Here is a 20,663-nt window from a genome sequence, read left to right on the forward strand (position 1 = left end):
CCTCGCTGCCTCTGCCAGCACGGGCCCCCGCTGCCAGCCTGCCTGGGGATGGAGTCAAGCCCCACTCAATGTCTCCCCATATAGGGTCCCCCACTTCCAGCCCCACTGGGGTGCTTACACTAGTGTGGGGATGGGGTCAAGCCCCCCCATACCCCCCCCCCGGTACCCCATTTAGGGGCTCAGTGAGAAGCTGTCACCTTCGTGGGGGAGGGGTTCACACACACACCCGCGGTGTCCCGGTTCCAGCCCCACTGGGGTGCTGGCACCTCGATTGGGGACAGGGGTTAACCCCCTCCTTGCTGGCCCCTCCGACCCCATTACTGTTACCTGGGGGGATTACCATTTCCTCACCACCCAGTTCAGCCCCACTGGGATACACTGGTGCCCCCAACGGGGGGAATGTGTGTTCAACCCCTTCCTGGCCACACCACACAGCTCCAACAGGGCATATTACTCCCTCCAAAGCAGGAGGGGAGGGAGGGGTTAACCCTCACCTCACCACCCTCTCCAGCCCCATAGGGATGTACTACAGCCCCATGGAGGGGGAGGTTTAACCCCTTCCTCCCAGCCCCACTTGGATGCACTGTTACTGTTATGGGGCAGGGGGATTAACTCCTTCCTCCCACCCCCTTCATTCCCACGGGGACACACTGTCACTAGGTAAGGCAGAGTAGTTAACCCTGCCTCCCAGCCCCACAAGGAAACCCTGTCACCCCACGGGGACAGAGGCGCCAACCCCTTCTTCCCTTGCCTTCAGCCCCATAGGGACGCCCTGTCACCCTATGGGAGCAACGGGGCTAGCCTCCATTCCCCACCCACAAAAGGGCAGAGGGGCTAACCTTCCCTTCTCAGCCCTACAGCAAAACCCTGTCACCCCATGGGCAGACCCCCCCCAGCCCCATAGGGACACCCCATTACTCCACAAGGCAGAGGTTTAACCCCCACATCGGGCATCCTGTTACCCCATGGGTGCAGAGGGGCTAACCTCCCTTCTCAGTCCCATAGGGACACCTTATCACCCCACAGGGCATAGGGACTGACCCTCCCAGCCCCATAGCGACACCCTGTCACCCCATAGGGCAGAGGGACCGATCCCCCCAGCCCCACTGGGACACGCTGTCACCGCAGGGGGCGGAGGGGCCGAGCCCCCGTCCCCACCGAGACGCTAATGCCGACGACAGACTGTGTAGTAGCGGTGTGGGGCAGCGCAGTGGGGTAGAGCCGCTGCCGCCGCCTCCAGCACTCACCGCACGCTCGCCGAACTGAGCTGAGCTGAGCCGAGCCGAGCCGCCCCCATCCCCAGGGCGCCACGTCAGAGGAGTCCCGCCCCATGGGGCCAGGAGGGTAGCCGTAGTCGCGCCACGCTCATTTATTCGCCCCACCCCCCCATCGCTACCGCCCATTGGGAAGTTGGCAACAGATAGAGTCCAGCTATCTCAGAGGGGGGAAAGGATTCTCACTCATGAGTTGGTGGGGCTCATAAAGAGGGCTTTAAACTGGGTTTGAAGGGAGAAGGGGATAAACTTAGGCTTACCAGAGATGAGCCTGGGGGTGGCGTGCCAATGTTGGGGGTGGAATCGCTAGCCCAGCTCAAGTGCATCTATGCCAATGCATGCAGCACGGGCAATAAACAGGAGGAGCTGGAAGCCATCATACAGCAGGATAGCTATGACTTAAGTCGCCATCACGGAAACATGGTGGGACGACTCCCATGACTGGAGTGCTGCGATGGATGGCTACAAGCTCTTCAGAAGGGATAGGCAAGGAAGGAGAGGTGGTGGGGTGGCTCTCTATGTTAGGGACTGTTTTGATTGTACAGAGCTCCACGATTGTGATGACAAGGTTGAGTGCTTATGGATAAGGATGAGAGGGAAGGCCAACAAGGCAGATATTGTGCTGGGAGTCTGTTATAGACCACCCGACCAGGTTGAAGAGGCAGATGAAATATTCTATAAGCAGCTGGCAGTAGTCTCACAATTGTGTGCCCTTGTTCTCGTGGGGATCTTCAACTTTCCAGATGTCTGCTGGAAATACAACACGGCAGAGAGTAAGCAGTCTAGGAGGTTCCTGGAGTGTGTGGAAGATAACTTCCTGACACAGCTGGTAGGTGAGCCAACCAGGGGAGGAGCCTCACTAGACCTATTGTTTACAAACAGAGAAGGACTGGTGGGAGGTGTGATGGTCGGAGGCCATCTCGGGCTTAGTGACCATGAAATGATAGAATTCTCAATTCTTGGTGAGGTAAGGAAGGGGGTCAGCAAAACCTCCACTATGGACTTCTGGAGGGCAAACTTTGGCCTGTTCAGGACACTGGTTGAGGGAGTCCCTTGGGAGACAGTCCTGAAGGGCAAAGGGGTCCAGGAAGGCTGGACATTCTTCAAGAAGGAAATCTTAAAGGCTCAGGACCAGGCTATTCCCATGCGCCGCAAGACGAACCGCCGGGGAAGACAACTGGCCTGGCTGAACAGGGAGCTTTTGCTAGGAGTCAAGAAAAAAAGGAGAGTTTACCATCTTTGGAAGAAAGGGCAGGCAACTCAGGAAGAGTACAGGGATCTTGTTAGGTCATGCAGAGAGGAAATTAGAAAGGCAAAAGCTCAGCTAGAATTCAGTCTGGCCACTATTGTAAGAGACAACAAAAATGTTTTTACAAATATGTTAACAATAAAAAGAGAGCCAAGGAGAATATCTATCCTTTAATGGATGCAGAGGGGAACACTGCCACCAGAGATGAGGAAAGGGCTGAGGTACTTCATGCTGCCTTTGCCTCAGTCTTTAATAGTGAGACCAGTTATCCTCAGGGTACTCAACCCACTGAGCTGGAAGAAAGGGATGGAAAGCAGAATATACCCCCCATAATCCAGGAGGAAATAGTTAATGACCTTCTACGCCATCTGGACACTCACAAGTCTATGGGACCAGATGGGATCCATCCGAGAGTACTGAGGGAGCTGGTGGAGGAGCTTGCCAAGCCACTCTCCATCATTTATCAGCAGTCCTGGTCAACAGGGGAGGTCCCAGATGACTGGAGGCTTGCCAATGTGACTCCCATTTACAAGAAGGGTCAGAGGGAGGATCCAGGGAACTACGGGCCTGTCAGCCTGACCTCAGTACCAGGGAAGATTATGGAGCAGTTCGTCTTGAGTGCGCTCACATGGCATGTGCAGGACAACCAGGGGATCAGGCCCAGCTGATACCAAAAAAGCTGGTCGAAGAAACTCTCTATGACGTGCGGAAAACAGACTCCACAATCAGCGAGATTGTAAAGTAGGTATGTTCATTCAGCGCTGGGCGGCACGGGGGGTAGTCCCACCAAAGTCGTGTGCGCCCGACTCGGCAGTTCGCCTCAAGTTTATACAGTCAGGTATTACATATTCACAATACGCCTATACATATGCATGACCTATCCCCGCTTCATATTAAAATTTGCTCCGAGAGGTCATTTCCATAGTCCCCTCCCAACTGCGCCTGCGCAGTGCCTCTTTATGGTGGTCGTCTGGTGGTCGCAGAGATGAAGATAGATGACTCCTCTTCGTCACCGCTAGTAACCTTTTTCCTTGCGCAGGCTCAGTGATTTCTTGGTATTCACCCAAGCCGCAAGACCAGTCTTAGCTGGCTCTTGGGGCCTGCTCCTGCTTCTTATCAAGGACTGTCTTTACCTCATTGGCTGGTTCTTGGGACCAGCTCTTCTTATCAAGGACTGTCTCTACCTCAGCTAATTTCAACAATGTAAGCACTAAACATCATCTTTCACCCCCCTTTATTATGTCTACTGAGATTCTTTTGACTCCCCTTGTCTCATCTAAGACTCGATTTTGGAGTTTTAGAAAGCAGGCATTCTTTATTGCAGCGCTGGGTGCACGGGGATCGCTCCACCTATTGTGCAGGCCGTCAGGCCTAATTGTGCAGGTTAAGTACATGTTCTACATACATATTCACTAGATTTCCGAGAAATGTTATACATATTCATTAGCTTTCTGGGAAACTATTAGCATATGCAAATGTCCTTTACGCAGGCGTATTGAAGGTCTCTGGTGGTCTTCAGGAGTCCTCTGGTGGTCTTCCATAGTCTTCCTCACTTGTCTGCTACTTCACCCTCCTTAGGTGATTCTGCACAGTATGGTCCTTTACATGTTTTGGTACATCTTATCTTAAAGAATGCTTGTTAGTCCCTAAAAATGCTTGTTAGTGCTCTTATTATCTAAGTTTTCATTAGTGATATAAAACCATATGGCTAGTTTAAGCTAAATTATCTACAAGGACGGGAACAAAGGCAGGAGTTCTTATCTTTTCCGGCCCTATCTATCAAGCAAGGCCTCTGCTTGTGCCTTCTCAGCAAGATCGTAAATTCATCAAACATTTAATTAAGCTTTGTGATTGCTCATGGCTCCCTCTTGCTCATTCTCATTTTCTGATCTTTCAACTTTTACTAAATCACAGCCAGCATGAGTTCATGAAAGGCAGGTCCTGCTTGACCAACCTGATCTCCTTCTATGACCAGGTGACCTACCTAGTGGATGAGGGGAAGACTGTGGATGTTGTCTACCTGGACTTCAGGAAGGCCTTTGACACTGTCTCTCATGGCATACTCCTTGAGAAGCTGGCGGCTCATGGCTTAGACAAGTGTACTCTTCAATGGGTAAAAAACTGGCTGGCTGGCTGAGCCCAGAGGGTTGTGGTGAATGGAGTTAAATCCAGTTGGTGGCCAGTCACAAGTGTTCCCCAGGGCTCAGTATTGGGGCCACTTCTCTTTAATATCTTTATTAATGATCTGGATGAGGGGATGTCCCGATCCAATGTCAGGGAAGGTTTCGATATGATCCCAAGAGCGAGATTAAGACACAAATGAGGTCAAATGCCGTATACCCAAAAGAGCTTTTATTATCAAAAGTAGAAAATAGTAGTGATAGGATAGAATGGAAGAAAAGGCAGAAATCAAGCAAGCAGTCGGGATAGAGTTGCAAGGATAGTCACCACCATGGATCCAGCAGCATCCTGTTGGTCCTCAGTCTTCAATTCTTCCGTGGTGGGTGCACACCACGACTTGGCTCCATGTTTTTTTATAGGGCATATTTCGATGATGTATGCACATACGTATTGTTCATGCACTGTTCACATGCTGCAGGTTTCGTCTATCACACGACCTTCCTGTGATCAACACCAGAAACCAGTATCTTATCTCAAAGACTACAGTTTCCATGAGAATGGTAGCCTCCACATTCTTGCATGCTTGTCAGCTTCAGCCCCTTTCCTCTCCTGGATGCTTCAGTGGCCTGTTAATCGTCCTTATGGACGGAGGAATGTCCTGCTTAGACAGGCCATCTCAGAGACAAAGGGCTCGAGATAAGCAGTTCACAGTTCTTGAGATGAATGGCTTGAGATGACAGTCCAGTCTCTCACACCTAACAATCTTTGAGACAAACAGCTTGAGATAACAATTCAGTCTCTCACAGGGGATCGAGTGTACCCTCAGCAAGTTTGCAGACAACACCAAGTTGGGAGGGAGGGTCGATCTGCTCGAGGGTAGGAAGGCTCTACAGAGGGATCTGGACAGGCTGGATTGATGGGCCGAGGCCAATTGAGGTTCAATATGAGGTTCAACAAGGCTAAGTGCCGGGTCCTGCACTTTTTGGTCACAGCAATCCCATGCAGCTCTACAGGCTTGGGGAAGAGTGGCTGGAAAGCTGCCTGGCAGAGAAAGACCTAGGGGTGCTAGTTGACAGACAGCTGAATATGAGCCAGCAGTGTGCCCAGGTGGCCAAGGCCAACAGCATCCTGGCCTGTATCAGGAATAGTGTGGCCAGCAGGAGCAGGGAGGTGGTTGTTCCCCTGTACTCGGCACTGGTGAGGCTGCACCTTGAGTACTGTGTTCAGTTTTGGGCCCCCACTACAGGAAAGACATTGAGGTGCTGGAGTGTGTCCAGAGAAGGGCAACCAAGTTGGTGAGGGGCCTGGAGCACAAGTCTTATGAGGAGCGGCTGAGGGAACTGGGGTTGTCTAGTCTGGAGAAAAGGAGGCTGAGGGGAAACCTTCTCGCTCTCTACAACTACCTGAAAGGAAGTTGTAGTGAGGTGGGTGTTGGTCTCTTCTGTCAGGTGGCTGGAGATACCACAAGAGGAAATGGCCTCAAGTTGCGGCAGGGGAGGTTTAGATTGGATATTAGGAAAAATTTCTTTACTGAAAGGGTTGTCAGGCATTGGAACAGGCTGCCCAGGGAAGTGGTGGTGTCACCATCCCTGGAGGTATTCAAAAAGCACATAGACAAGGCAGTTCAGGACATGGTTTAGTGGGCATGGTTGATGGTTGGACTCAATGATCTTAAAGGTCTTTTCCAACCTAAATGATTCTATGATTCTAAGTTCAAGCCGGTACTGCCCCCTCAGGGCGCTCTCATTGGTCGGGCGCCCGCCCCACTGCACCGAGCTGGCTGTTTATAGTGGCGGGATCACCCAGGGAATCTTCAGGAAGGTTGTGATGTCACTGGGGTGTTGTGCGTCAAGCTCTTCCCCCTCGCGTTCAGGCATTGGGCTAGGACCATGGCCACGGGTGGGCATGCGGCTGCTTCTGTGTGGGGTGGGGGCTTTGTAGGCTCCAGAGGGTTAGAGTGGGCTTGGGGGCACGATGTCCTCCTCCTCCTGCATGGGATAGGGCACGAGGCCTGTGAGAGTACCTCTGTGGGGCTCATGTGGGGCCTGGGGCTGTATGAGGGCCAGGAGCCCCCAGTCCTGGGGCAGCTCTGGGGCTGGGGAGAGTCCTGTGCAGAGCCTGGTAGCCTGATGTTGCTCCCTGGTGTGGTGCTGGCTATTCTAGGGGCACCTGGCTGCAGGCAGGACTTGGGTGATGCTGAAGCATGTTTCTTGCAGTTTTGGGGCTGGGAAGCACTTGACAGGCTTCTGGCCTGTCCCAGGGTAGAAAAATCAGAAGAGAAGCTGGGAGCAGCTGTGCTAGAGGGTGAAGCCCTCCAGGGAGGTAGGGAGGCACTTGAGCTGTCTCCTCCCCTGGTGCAAGGTGTGCTCCTGCAACCTGGCTGTGCTGGTAAGGTTGGAGGACAGTGTGGACTTCCTGAAAGCCCTGCCTCTGCTAAGGCAGTGTCCTGCTTCACATGGGGCTGGCTGGGATGTAGGAAGAGTGACCCCTGTGGAGTCACTGTGTGGGGCAGTCTGAGGGTGTCTGATAGGGTGAGTGTCTGGTCCCCAGGGACAGTGCCATGCCTGGATCAAACACCTGATGTGCTGAGGCTCATGGTCTTTATGCAGCAGAGGCTTCTCTGTCTTGGTGTTGGCTGAGGCACTTTAGTCCTTGAATGGTGCAAGGACTTGCCTTGGGGTATCCTTTTTCATCAAGAAAAAGCCATTGGTCCCCCTGAAGCCTGGGTCCTTGTGGTGGGTTGACCCTGGCTGGATGCCAGGTGCCCACCAAAGCCACTCTATCACTCCCCCCCTCAGCTGGACAGGGGAGAGAAAATATAACAAAAGGCTCGTGGGTTGAGATAAGGACAGGGAGAGATCACTCGCCAATTACCGTCACAGGCAAAACAGACTTGACTTGGGGAAAAATTAATTTAATTTATTACCAATCAAATCAGAGTAGGATAATGAGAAATAAAAATTAAAACACCTTCCCCCCACCCCTCCCTTCTTCATGGGCTTAACTTTACTCCCAATTTCTCTACCTCCTCCCACCAGTGGCACAGGGTGATGGGGAGTTGGGGTTGCAGTCAGTTCATGACACATTGTTTCTGCTGCTCCGTCTTCCTCAGGGGGAGGACTCCTCACACTCTCCAGCATGGGGCCCTTCCCATGGGAGACAGTTCTCCACGAACTTCTCCAACATGAGTCCTTCCCGTGGGCTGCAGTTCTTCATGAGCTGCTCCAGCATAGGTCCCTTCCACGGCATGCAGTCCTTCAGGAGCACACTGCTCCAGTGTGGGTCCCCCGCGGGGTCACAAGTCCTGCCAGAAAACCTGCTCCAGCGTGGGCTCCTCTCTCCATGGGTCCACAGGTCCTGCCAGGATCCTGCTCCAGCATGGGCTTCCCAAAGGTCACAGCCTCCTTCAGGTGCATCCACCTGCTCTGGTGTGGGGTCCTCCACATGGCTGCAGGTGGATATCTGCTCCACCATGGACCTCCCTGGACTGCAGGGGGACAGCCTGCCTCACCATGGTCTTCCCCACGGGCTGCAGGGGAATCTCTGCTCCGGCACCTGGAGCATCTCCTCCCCCTCCTTCTTCACTGACCTTGGTGTCTGCAGAGGTGGTTCTCTCACATATTTTCACTCCTCTCTCTGGCTGAAATTGCTGTCCCACAGTAACTTTTTCCCCTTCTTAAATATGTTATCACAGAAGTGCTACGACTGTCGCTGATTGGCTCAGCCTTGGCCAGTGGCGGGGTCTGTCTTGGAGCCAGCAAGCATTGGCTCTGTTGGACATAGTGGAAGCTTCTAGCAGCTTCTCACAGAAGCCACCCCTGTAGCCCCCCCAGCTACCAAAACTTTGCTATGTACTGTCCTGGTTTCAGCTGGGATAGAGTTAACTGTCTTCCTAGTAGCTGGTACAGTGCTATGTTTTGAGTTCAGTATGTGAAGACTGTTGATAACACTGATGTTTTCAGTTGTTGCTCAGTAGTGTTTAGACTACAGTCAAGGATTTTTCAGCTTCTCATGCCCAGCCAGGGCACCTGACCCAAACTGGCCAACAGTGTATTCCATACCATGTGACGTCCCATCTAGTTTAGGAACTGGGAAGTGGGGGCGGGGAATCACTGCTGGGGGACTAGCTGGGTGTCGGTCAGCGGGTGGTGAGCAATTGCACTGCGCATCATTTGTACATTCCTGTAGCGTTCGCCACATATCAAGGTGCCGCGATTAGATCACTGGTTGGCCCGGACCAGGGAAAGAGACAGATAACACACACAGTGTGAGCGCCAACTTGCGCCTTTTATTGCGCAGTCAATTCCTTTTATGCTAACAAGGGTAGGCGGGATTACAGACACATCATAAGGCTGCGACTAACCCTCTAACTTTCCGTGACATCGCGAGATCTTCCGAACGCCGAACCCTACACATTCCAATCCTTTTATCATTACTGTTGTCATTTTATTAGTGTTATCATTATCATTATTAGTTTCTTCTTTTCTGTTCTATTAAACCGTTCTTATCTCAACCCACGAGTTTTACTTCTTTTTCCCGATTTTCTCCCCCATCCCACTGGGTGGGGGGGGAGTGAGTGAGTGAGTGGCTGCGTGGTGCTTAGTTGCTGGCTGGGGTTAAACCACGACAAAACCCAATACAGTCCTGTGCGCTGCTTAGGGGCTGTGTTTAAAACCACTCCTGATCTGTTTGCCTTGGTGTGACCCAGCTCTGCAGTAGTAGTGCCTGCAGCTGTGACCAGCTAGCAGGGAAGCTGCATAGCCGAGCTAAACACATTCCCAGCATTGTTCCTCTGCAAAGCCCTGTCATGTATCCCCTTCTGAGGGGGAAGTGTGTTTGGGCTTTTGCCATGTGAGTTACCCCCTTGATCTCTGTGGTGTCCTGGCCAGGGTTAGACCTGGAGTGAGGTGGCTCCTGTCCAGTGGAGCTGTCTGGACCCAGTGTCCTTGCTCTTGTCCTAGGAAACCTGCCCATCTTGAGAAACAAGGCTGTCTCTTGCCCTGTCAAGGTACAATGTTGATGCAGAGCAATGATCCCTCCTGGGACAACATCCTGCCTGCAGACCTGTCCTGGAGTCCAAGGGTGGGAAGCAGCTGGTCCTGTGGATGCTGCAGCTCATGGGTGAAGCTGAGAGGTGATGTGAATGTTTGAGGCTGTTAAATATCACATTTTTTTCATGATTAGAGGGTGCTTTTGTAACCTCTGTATGCTTCCCCTTATGGAGAAGGTGTTTGAATGAGGCATTTTGGAGTAATTTCTGGGTTTACAGCTTGTCCTTCCCCTGTAGTTTGGTCACAGTATTGATCTGCCTGTCCTTTCCTGGGCTGGGGTCTTAACCAAAACTGCTCCTCCTTCACAGCTCGTCTGCCAGCATATCTGGCACCCTTTTAAAGACATGCTGGGAAAGTGCAGGGAGGGGTGGCAGGAATAAAGGTACAAAGCAGTTTCCATACAAGGAACAATTACATAAACTGGCTCTCTTCTGTCTGGGGGAAGAGATGACTGAGGGAGGCATGGTGGGGAATAATAAAATCATGTGTGGCTGGGGGAGCAGGGGATGATTGCTCGAGCTCCCTTCCTGTAAAGAGTATGTGAGGTGTCATGTGTGGGAAGAGGCAGTGGCACCTCAGGGTGCGAGTGCATTTCTTGAAGCAGTTTGGGATTAACCTGTGGAAATGGTGGCCTTGCGTGGGGGTATGGTGGGAAGATGTGAAAAACTTGTCTGGGATCAAAAGGTAATTAAGCAAATTTCTGAAAAAAAAAAAATAAAAAATCCACCGAGGGTTGGTGAGCCCAGTGATGGTGCTTCTGGTGTGGGAAATCCCCAGGCTACAGGAGCGAGGAGCATGTTGTAGGCTGGAGCTTCAGCTCTTCCCGAGGCCTTGGCCATGGGTCTCTGTCCTAGAGAGGATGGGGAGGTTGGGGACTGCAGCCTGGAGCAGTGGGGCTGCTTTTCTGTTAAAGCATCATTACTTGGTATTTGAAGGTCAGAGCAGTGGATGAGGCCACTGAGCTCTGCAACTTCCTACCCAAGTGCCGGCTGTGAAGCACGTTCCTAGTGGGTACCACACCGCTGCAAAGGAGACCTTTCCCCAGTTGCTGCCACCACCACCTCTGAGCTGGATCTCCCCATGGTTGAGCAGATGTGGCAGGAGTGAGGGCATGATCCTGTGTGCAGGAGAGCACTGGCTCCTCGCTGCAGTGCTCCCCCCATCCTGCTCAGACTCCCCCGCTCAGCGCGGCACAGGGAAGTCTCCAGCAACTGTCGCTGGGTGAGCTCAGGAGATGCATCTGAGGATGCTGGGCTTGGCAGCAGCGAGGTTTGTACTCTGTTCTCCATGACAAGAGCAGTGTCCATGCATTTTGGTGCTCTCTCTCCTTCCTGCCTGTTCCCATCCTTGAAGATGCTGCCTGCCTTTTCCAGCACTGTGAGCTGCAGGATGAGGAAAGGACTGCAAGAAAAAAAATCCATGCCCAGGGTTTTCTGTTGGATTAATGCCCTGTTCTCTACCTGCTGCTGTCCTGGCTGTGATCTGAGTTGATGAATCTCTGAGGAGATGCTGATGGGGGGGGTCACCTTCCAGGTCAGGGTTTTAGCTCCTGCTGTCTGTGCAGGCAAGCTCTGTCCTGAGGGCACGGGGACCTTGTTCCTCAGGGCTCATTCAGCCACTGGCATGTCCCCTGAGGAAACCACCAAACCAGAGTGGCTCTCACCGATTCCCAGTTATCCTGACTTTGTTGGTAGCCCCAGCATGCAGCAGGCTTGGGCCTGCCCAGCTCTGAGCATGGGATAATCCAGATGGGAGGGGTCCCTAGGAGGTCTCTAGTCCTCATGCTCAAAGCAGGGTCAGCCACGAGGTCAGAGCAGGCTGCTTGGTGCTTTATCCAGGCTGGCCTTGAAAACCTCCAAGGACAGTGACAACACTGGAAGAGCTTGTTCCAGCAGCATTTCCCATGTCCTCATGGTGCTGTGTCTCACTAGAGCCTGCCTGGCCTCCTGAGGGCATATGGGAGGAAGGGGATGGAAGGTGCTATTAGTGCTAATGATGGTGGTTGATTTTTTCCTCCCCTGTTGGGGCTGAGGATGCTGGCTGCTGCTCCTCCCTGCTAGTGTGTTGCTGGCAGCAGCTGAGCTGGCTGCTCTGCACCTGCAGGGGTGGCATAATGAGCTGTGTGCTTGTCTCAACCTGCTGCTTCCTCTCCTGTCAGTGTCTGTGCTGCCAGCTGGGTTATTTTTTCTTTCTGTGTCTATTCTTGTGTGGTTCCCAGTTGGTGCTGGCATGTGGCCCTCGCTGGAGACCTCCTCCTGGGCAGACCTTTGCAAACCCCCTTGGATGAGCGCACTGGGGCTCTCCTGCTGCCCACATCGGGCATGCAGGGGAGATGCAAGCAGATCTGCATGGAAGTGGTGTGTGGGAGGACTCGGTCCCCTCCTGCTCTCAGACTCTGCTGGAGAAGCCAAAACCTGAGGGCAAGAGAGAGGGGGGAGGAAAGGGCAGTGTAGGGGATGCAGCAGTGCTTTTTGGGGGAAGCCTATCATGGGAGCAGTCTCTGCAAACCCCCTGTCCGAGCAGGTGAAAGAGGAAAGGTGGTGTCCCTGACCTGGCTTGCAGATGCTGGAGCACAGCGAGTTGTCCCAGGTTGCCTTGGGAATCAAGTGGCAGGCATGGGACTTGAATCCAGAGTGGCTGGACTCTGGTTAGGATGCTCCCCAGTGAGACAGGGTGATGGTAACTGAGAGCCGGCAGCGACCTCATGTGTCCCCCTGGAAGGGAGGCCAGCTGTGCTGGGGAGCTCGAATAGCATAGGTTGCCCCTGGGGACCCATCTGCATGTGGAGGACATGCGCTGAAGTTTGGCTTGGCTCTGTTTTAGCTTCCAGCCTTTGCTCTCCTTTCCTCAGCAAAGGAGTCCTGTAGTGCTTGATAGTTTCTCCTAAGGATGGTGCTCTCCAAGTTACATTTTAACCAAGTTATTTCTAGTTTGTATTTGGGTGCCAAGTGCACTGAGCTCTTCTAGTCTCTCCAGCTATCCTGTCACTTGGGGAATTTTGGCCTTGAAACACATCCTGAGACCCTGCTTTTCAGGGCAGGGGGCATCCCTGGGGTGTTCCCAGCAGGGATGCTGGCCCTGAGGGTTACAGCTGGAGGTGGATAGTGTCCGGGCTGGAGACGAACCCTGCTGCATCTATTGGGAATGTGTCCATTTGATGCTTTTCCTTTTGCAGATCTGCCTAGCATCTAATCCTTAATTTGCTAAATGAGCTGACAATGGCAAGATCTGATAAGTTCATCAGGACACAAAGTGGTACCCAGTTGACTGCTGTAGGAAGCTTAACATCTCTGTGATGCTACCAAATCTGTAACCTCTTAAAAAAAAAAAAAAAAAAAAAAAAAAGACCCAGGGGTTGTCTGGCAAGGAGAGTTTTCTGAAAGAACAGGTTGGCTTGCCTTTATTCTGATCTTGCCTCTTCTTCATTGCATCCCAAACCACCTTCCCTGTGACTGCCCTGGCCCGATGGCAGGTGGTGCTGAGAGGGATGCAGGCAATGTTATGCTGGGGACAAAAGACTCCACTGGTGCTGCAGTGGTGCCAGGTTGCTTCTATCTCTGCCCATAGCCCATAACTACTAATCCCTCCGATTTTGCTGCTTCCTGAGCATCCTGTCTCCTTGGTCCAGGGGTATCATGGATGGTGGGTGGGTAAAGCCATAAAGATCCTCTGTACAGAAGGAGAAGAGAAGGGAGGGAGATTTCTAAGCACCCCCTCTGGAACACTGGAGGATGCTGAGATGCCCCAGTCATCTCTTTGCGAGCTGGGATGATGCTTAGGGCTTGGCCAGGAGAACATGTCACGACCTGGGCTGGACAGACCAGGGAGGGGTTGTGGTGAATTTGGAATTCCCTCGGGCTAAATTAAGGTGAAACTGTTGCCGAAATCTGGAATAAAACTCCTTAACAGCAATGAGAAGTTAAGAAGCAGGCACTCCTTTATTGCAGCGCTGGGCACACAGGGGATCACTCCACCTAGTGTGTGCACCTGTCTGGTTTAATCATGCAGGTTAAATACACACCTGTTATACATATTCACTAAATTTCTGGGAAATGTCATACATAATCATCAACTGTCCGATAAATCATTAGCATATGTAAATGTCCCTTTACGCAGGCGTGGTGAAGTCTCTGGTGGTCTCCAGAAGCCCTCTGGTGGTCTTCCATAGTCTTCCTCACTTTGTCCGATAGTTGACCTCTCTTATGTGATTCTGCGCAGTACTATTTTCGCCATCATGTATTAGATTTACATAAAAATACATTCAATGTTAATTCTTGAATTTAACGTTTCTAGTGATTGGCCCTCAGTCACACCACCTTATCAATATTCTTATACTAAAACATTCATTGGTTAATCTTACTTAATTCCACTAACTGGGATCTTGATTAAAGTGGGGTTTCTAAGCAACAGAACTAAGGTCCATAACGATCTCTCTTAGTTCCTTAGGACAAAACACTACAAACTAACAAATTGGTCGAAGTTTCTATGGTTAACTAATTTTAGACAATACTTATTTTCTTATGATTGTATACAGCACATTTTGTATGTTCCTAATTTTCGATGACTACATTGCGAGCTTCAAACCCCTATATTCTACAATCTTTACCTTTTGATCAAACCCAGCTTATATAAAATTTTAACTTATCAGAATATTTGTAACAAAACGACACCAAACAATCAGTTAAACATTTTATTCATGACAGAAGCAAACTGAACTTGGAAGGCGTTAACAATAGGTGGCAGGGTTTCTCTCAACAGGAATTGGCATGAAACTACCTCAGTAAACCATGTAACCCATGGTAACCATATACATCAGTTCAGGGAAGAAGGAGAACCCTCCCGTTGGGTCAGGAGGTTCAGAGCAGACCCCCTTGCTTTCTAGACTCCTTCTCAGAGAGGAGCCCAGGGGCGGCTGGATCCACTCCTAGTCCCAGACTTGGTCAATGGCTTTATGTCTAAAGGGATGAGGTGTAGGGATTATGGAAAAGGGGAGGGAGGGAGGAAGAGAGAGAGAAAAAGAAAAGAGAAAGATGTTACCAGTCCTGGGTCCAGCGTTGGTCCAGTCAGCTGAGGGGTCCAGTTCTGGTGGGCACGCACACATGGGGCTTCAGTTTGTGTCCTTTTATCATCTCCTTGCCCCTACTCATTAGGCTAATTAGGTGTCATGCCTGGTTTGTGCTTATAGAACCTTTGGGAAATGGGTTGGTGGGCTTGGGGGTCGTTTGGGGAGTAACTTCCCCTTCCCTGCAGACATGACCGTTGTGCACCCTCTGGCATGTCCTCCCCCACCTGTTGCTGATGTGTGCTCAGCAGGCTGCTTTTCACCTTGGTTCCTTGTTGGGCAGGGTTTGTTGTTATGCAGGGTTCATCGTTAAGCAGAATTTACCCCACCACAATGTTTGAGACATTAACTCTTTCAGTCTCTCACACCACCCGTGGCTCAAACATTTTCTTTATAATCTTCGTGGATTCTCCATAGTCTTCTCCAGGGCTAGTGATTTAGATGTAAAGAAAGGGGGGAGAGAGAGAGATAACATATACAAAGCTTCAAATGGTACAAAACTTCACTTAGCAGACAGAAGAGAGGGAAGAGATGGCACAGGTAATCATACAGTGAACAATTGCAAGGCCAAGCATTAAGAACAAAAATCCACATAACAACATGAGTCCAATGCTAACAAGCCATTTTCCCCACCCCGTGAGTCCCAAGGATGTTAGGAGAGAAGTCAGCAACAATCCTCCGTTAAGCCAGTCTCTTGGTTGCAATGCTTAAAAAAATTCTCCAGTCTTGTCTGTAACTTCTCTCATCTTTTTTCACACTTCTAAGAAGGTAGTTCCATTGTGTGTATGGTGAGACAGCATTCTCCATCGGTGAGATTTAACATCCCATATACTCCATGTTCTTTTAACAACAACATCACCAGATTCAAGGTTTCCTTCTCAGGGAAGAAGATAAATCTTTGAATCGTCAGAGGGAGGTTTTTTTTAGAGCCATGAAAGGTCCACCTGATGCCTTGAACAAAGGCATGAGAAGGAAAAACTTCACTGTATTGCTGTAGTGACGAACTTTTACTTGCTTGAATAACTTTGAAATTTTGGTATGTACTAATGAGATAAGAAAACCTTGAGCTTTGTCAATGGTATGCGCTAAAGGTGCCAACAAACAGGAGGCCTCGGGCCTGATGTGCGTCAACAGACAAGAAGCCTTGGGCCCTGATGATAAGCTTTGAGTTCTGCTGAGTTTTTTTAATTAAAACTTGCCAAGGCCAGCTAACTAGGAAAACGAGATGACCCACACTGCGCATGACCAAAGGGTGGACACTATGTAAATGATAATATGAATATGCATATGACTAGAACAATATAAATTTTGCTTGCTGTAGATAACAGTGTGCATGATAGGTGGAGCAATCCCCCGTGCACTCAGCACTGCAATAAAGAATGCCTGCTTTCTAAAACTCCAAAATCGAGTCTTAGAGAATTTCTTTGACTGGCTTTTCCGGTAACAATTTGGCGACCCAGATGGGACCCTGCCTTTGAACATCGACGGCTCCGTGGGATCTCTGGACCTCCAGCCGGCACCGAGGATTTCTCGGGGAGAACCTCTGATCCCCAGACCTGAAGATTTCAAGGCAAGTCCCCTGGAAAGGTGAGAAGGCATTCTTTCTTTTCCCTTGGGGTTAGAGTGATAGCATATGTCCATACATTCTGTATGGTATGTCTAAATATTTTGATGGTTTTAATATTTTGTACCAGCCGTGGAAACTGGTTTGCTGCTAGGTGACTGTAAAAGTGAGATTTGGTAAATAATTATTAGAAATCTTATACTAACACTATGATTGAAACAATAGACAAAAGTATAGCCAAGCAATTAACTAGTAGAGGTAGTTCCTCATAAGCCTTGCAGTTCTTTGCTCTTATGACTAGATGTTCCTGTACACTAGATGAGAACAATGCTGAAACTGACCACATGTGATTGAAACTGCGTTAAGCTTCAAGATCAAAGTACAAGGACAAGAATAAAGACTTCAAGGACAGCCAGCAAGAACTTCAAATGGGTCGGTGGTTGTAAAAGCAGCCCTTCGACTCAAATGGATCCTTCATTGCACATGATCGGATGTAGGCAGTGCTATGATAATCAGTTATAATCATTTTTATGTATATGTATACTAATCTGATTAATATGCAATTAGTTATTCTATATAACCTGTTTGCGCTACAGCTGTGTTATGCACGCTAGGTGGAACTATCCCCCGTGTATCCAGCGCTGCAATAAAGAAAGCCTGCTTTCTAAAACTCCAAAACGAATCTTAGAGAGTTTCTTCGACTGACTTTTCGGTATCAAGAGTCCCCAAGTGTTGGGGGTTAGAGTCCCCTGACTGTCTGGAGTTAGAGTCCCTGGACTGTCTGCCTCATCAGCGAGTAAAGCCCGCAGAGGTTGGACTAAAGGTGCCTGTGGGGGTTAGAGTCCCCTGACCATTGGGGTTAGAGTCCCCAACTCTAGAGTCCCTACTGGGGTTAGAATCCCCAACTTAAGCTTGCTTGGGGTTAGAGTCCCTGACTCAAGCCTACGGGGTTAGAGTCCCTGGCCGGTAATTGTGGGGTTAGAGTCCCCTAACCAGTAATACTGTTGTGGTTGTGAATGATATAATTGTGCCTGGTTATTGGAATTTGGTTATTGGAAATACAGATTTGTTTTGTTTTCTTGGATCATTTAATTGTTCTGTTACTCATGTTTAATATGGGTGGGGATCGCCTAAAGGAGTTATTTTGAAAAAGTCACCTTTGGGATGTATTTTGGGACATTGCAAGCAGATTGCCGGACCCCCGGGTGGGGTCCCGACAAGGGAAAATTTGATTAAGTATTGTAATCAATGGTGGCCACTGTATAAATTGGATGATGGGGAAAGTGGCCTATGAATGGTATGTTAAATTATAACACCTTATTACAATTAATGTTATTCTTGAGGAGAGAAGGAAAGTGGGATGAAGTGTTGTATGCGGATATGTTGTTTACTTTGAGAAGACATCCAGAGTGGCAAAAGGAATGCGGTATAAATCTTGCACCTAGTGATCCCCTTGTTTTAGCTTTGGAAAAGGAGAAGGGTGAGTGTTCTATTTCCCTAAGCAGAACTAGCACAACAGGCTAGTTAAAAAAAAAAGAAAAAAAAAAGAAAAAAAAAGATCAAAACTGGGACTAAAACAATGTAGGAGACTGAGCTGTTTGTCAGACAGGGCTCTGAAATTTAATAGAAGCCATTAGGGCATGTGGAGAACTAGGGGTAAATTGGACTAAAAGTGCAAGAATGCAGGCAGAGACCTGATGAGTGTCCCAGTGATTCTGGGGGACTCAGACAAGCTCTGCTAACAAAATTTTAATGATGCGCTCACAATTAGTGTCCTTGTGGGTCAAACGGCCCCTGATGTAGAGAAATAATTTGAGTGTTGCTGTGTTTGTATATGATGAGCACGAAGAAAAGCAGAAAACTGAGCAGAGAAAAAAATTTTAAAAAAAGAGGAGCAAAGCAACAAGAGGCTGATTTACTGGCAGCCGCTTTTGCAAGGAATTTACAAGTGAGATAAGGATTAGGAATGTTAAAAGAAAGAGGTATCAAGTGTGTCTGTGGCTGTGCTGAGAGAAGCGTTTGAAGTAAGCAGTGGGAGAGGACTGACAGGGACCAGAGGAACCTCTCCCCCAGCGGAACCTCTAGTTAAAACAAAGCTGGGAGATGAGGAAATAATAGAATTTTTAGTTGACACTGGGGCTATATATTCAGTCTTAAATACACTAGAAGGAAATTTAAGTAACAAAAGCATAAATGTCATTGGTGCGACAGGGACTCATGAGACCTGGCCATTTTTCAAATCCCTGAAATTTAAACTTGGAAAACAATGGGTTACTCACCAGTTTTTATATTTGCCAAATTCTCCGAAAACTTTACTGGGTAGAGATTTACTTGAAAAGGTAGAAACCGAAATCAGATTCAAGAATGGGGAAGTTGAAATTTTAATCCCAGAATCTAAATATGTCGAAGCCATAGCCTTGTTGTTACAGGATACAAATCCCAAAAGGGACAAGATACCTCGAGAAATAGAAGATGCAGTGATTCCCATCGCTTGGCCAGGAGAAGTTCCAGGAAGGTCTAAGAGAGCGGAACCAGTAAGAATTGATCTAAAACCAGGATCGTTACCAGTAAGAATTAAACACTATCCTTTAAAATTAGAAGTGAGAACTGGCTTGGTACCAATAGTTCAAAAATTCTTGAAATAAAAGTTGCTAATAGAATGTGAGTCAAAATACAATACACCTATCTTACCAGTAAAGAAAGCTAGTGGAAAAGATTACTGTTTAGTCCAGGATCTTAGAGCAATAAATCAGATAGTACAAGATATACAACCAGTAGTTGCAAACCCATATATGTTACTAACTACCCTCACCAGTGAACAAAGCTGGTTTACGGTTTTAGATCTGAAAGATGCCTTTTTCTGCATCCCTTTGGACTGTAAAAGTCAGGAGCTTTTTGCTTTTGGGTGGGAAAATCCTGAAACAGGGTGAAAGACACAATATACTCGGACAGTTCTACCACAAGGCTTCAAGAATAGCCCAACTATTTTTGGAAATCAGCTGGCAAAGGAATTAGAGATTTGGAGAAAAGAAAATGGACAAGGAACTGTATTACAGTATGTAAATGACATCTTAATTGCAACAGAAACTCAGGAAATTACTGTGTATGTACCACATATGGTAGCCATGGTTTTAGAACAAAAAGGGGGGCATTGGTTGTCCCCCAGCCGTATGCTGAAATACCAAATAGTACTACTGGAACAAGATGATATTGATCTCAAGACTACTTCAGTTGTAAATCCAGCAATATTCCTTTCCACTGATCAAGTGGAGAGTTCACCAGAACACGATTGCTTACAAACAGTAGAGGAAACATATGCTAGCAGTCTGGATCTTAAAGATGTTCCGTTAGAAAATCCAGACTGGGGGTTATATACTGATGACAGTAGTTTTGTTTGTGATGGGAAGAGACTGTCAGGATACGCTGTGATGACCTTAGATGGCATAGTAGAGGCACGAGCCTTATCTCCCAAAACATCAGCCCAAAAAGCAGAACTAATAGCCTTAACTCGAGCACTGGAACTGAGTGAAGGGGAAAAGGTTAATATTTGGACAGATTCTAAGTATGCTTTTGGAGTTGTACACGCCCATGGAGCCATCTGGAAAGAGAGAGGACTACTATCAGCACAAGGAACTGAAATCAAACATGCTGCACAAATACAAGAACTATTACAGAGCATTCAAAAACCAACGGTGGTAGCAATAATGTATTGCAAAGCCCACCAAACAGGAAAAAACCCCACCAGAGATAGGTAATCAATTGGCAGATAAAGCTGCCAAAGAGGCTGCAGAAACAGGCATCATGGCATTATTACCAGAAAAAGAAATAACTTCACCAGAAACACCACCTAAATATGATAGTAAAGATGTTAAATTAATAAAAGCCTTACAGGCACAGGAACAAACAGATGGGTGGGCTGTTACACCCACAGGACAAATAGTGATCCCACCCTCACTAATGAGAGAAATTGCTAAACGAGAACATAATAAAGTACATTGGGGAACTGAAAATTTAGTAAAACATCTTCAAAAGATAGTTGTAAGGTGAACAATGACAGAAATTATCTGGTCCATCATGGGAAAATGTGAATGTTGTTGTAAAAACAACCCAAATACTAGCAATAAATTGATTTTTGGGGGTACAAAAGGAGGAAATTCCCCAGGAGACTGTTGGCAAATTGATTTTACAGAATTACCTAGAAAAGGGGGATATAGATACATCCTTGTTCTAGTTGATACTTTTACTGGATGGCCAGAGGCTTTTCCCTGTTGCACCAGTAAGGCTAGAGAAGTAACTAAAATCTTGTTAAAAGAAATTATCCCAAGGTTCGGTGTTCCCTTAG

This window comes from Haliaeetus albicilla, chromosome W (assembly GCF_947461875.1).
Source record: "Haliaeetus albicilla chromosome W, bHalAlb1.1, whole genome shotgun sequence".
Classification (NCBI taxonomy): domain Eukaryota; kingdom Metazoa; phylum Chordata; class Aves; order Accipitriformes; family Accipitridae; genus Haliaeetus; species Haliaeetus albicilla.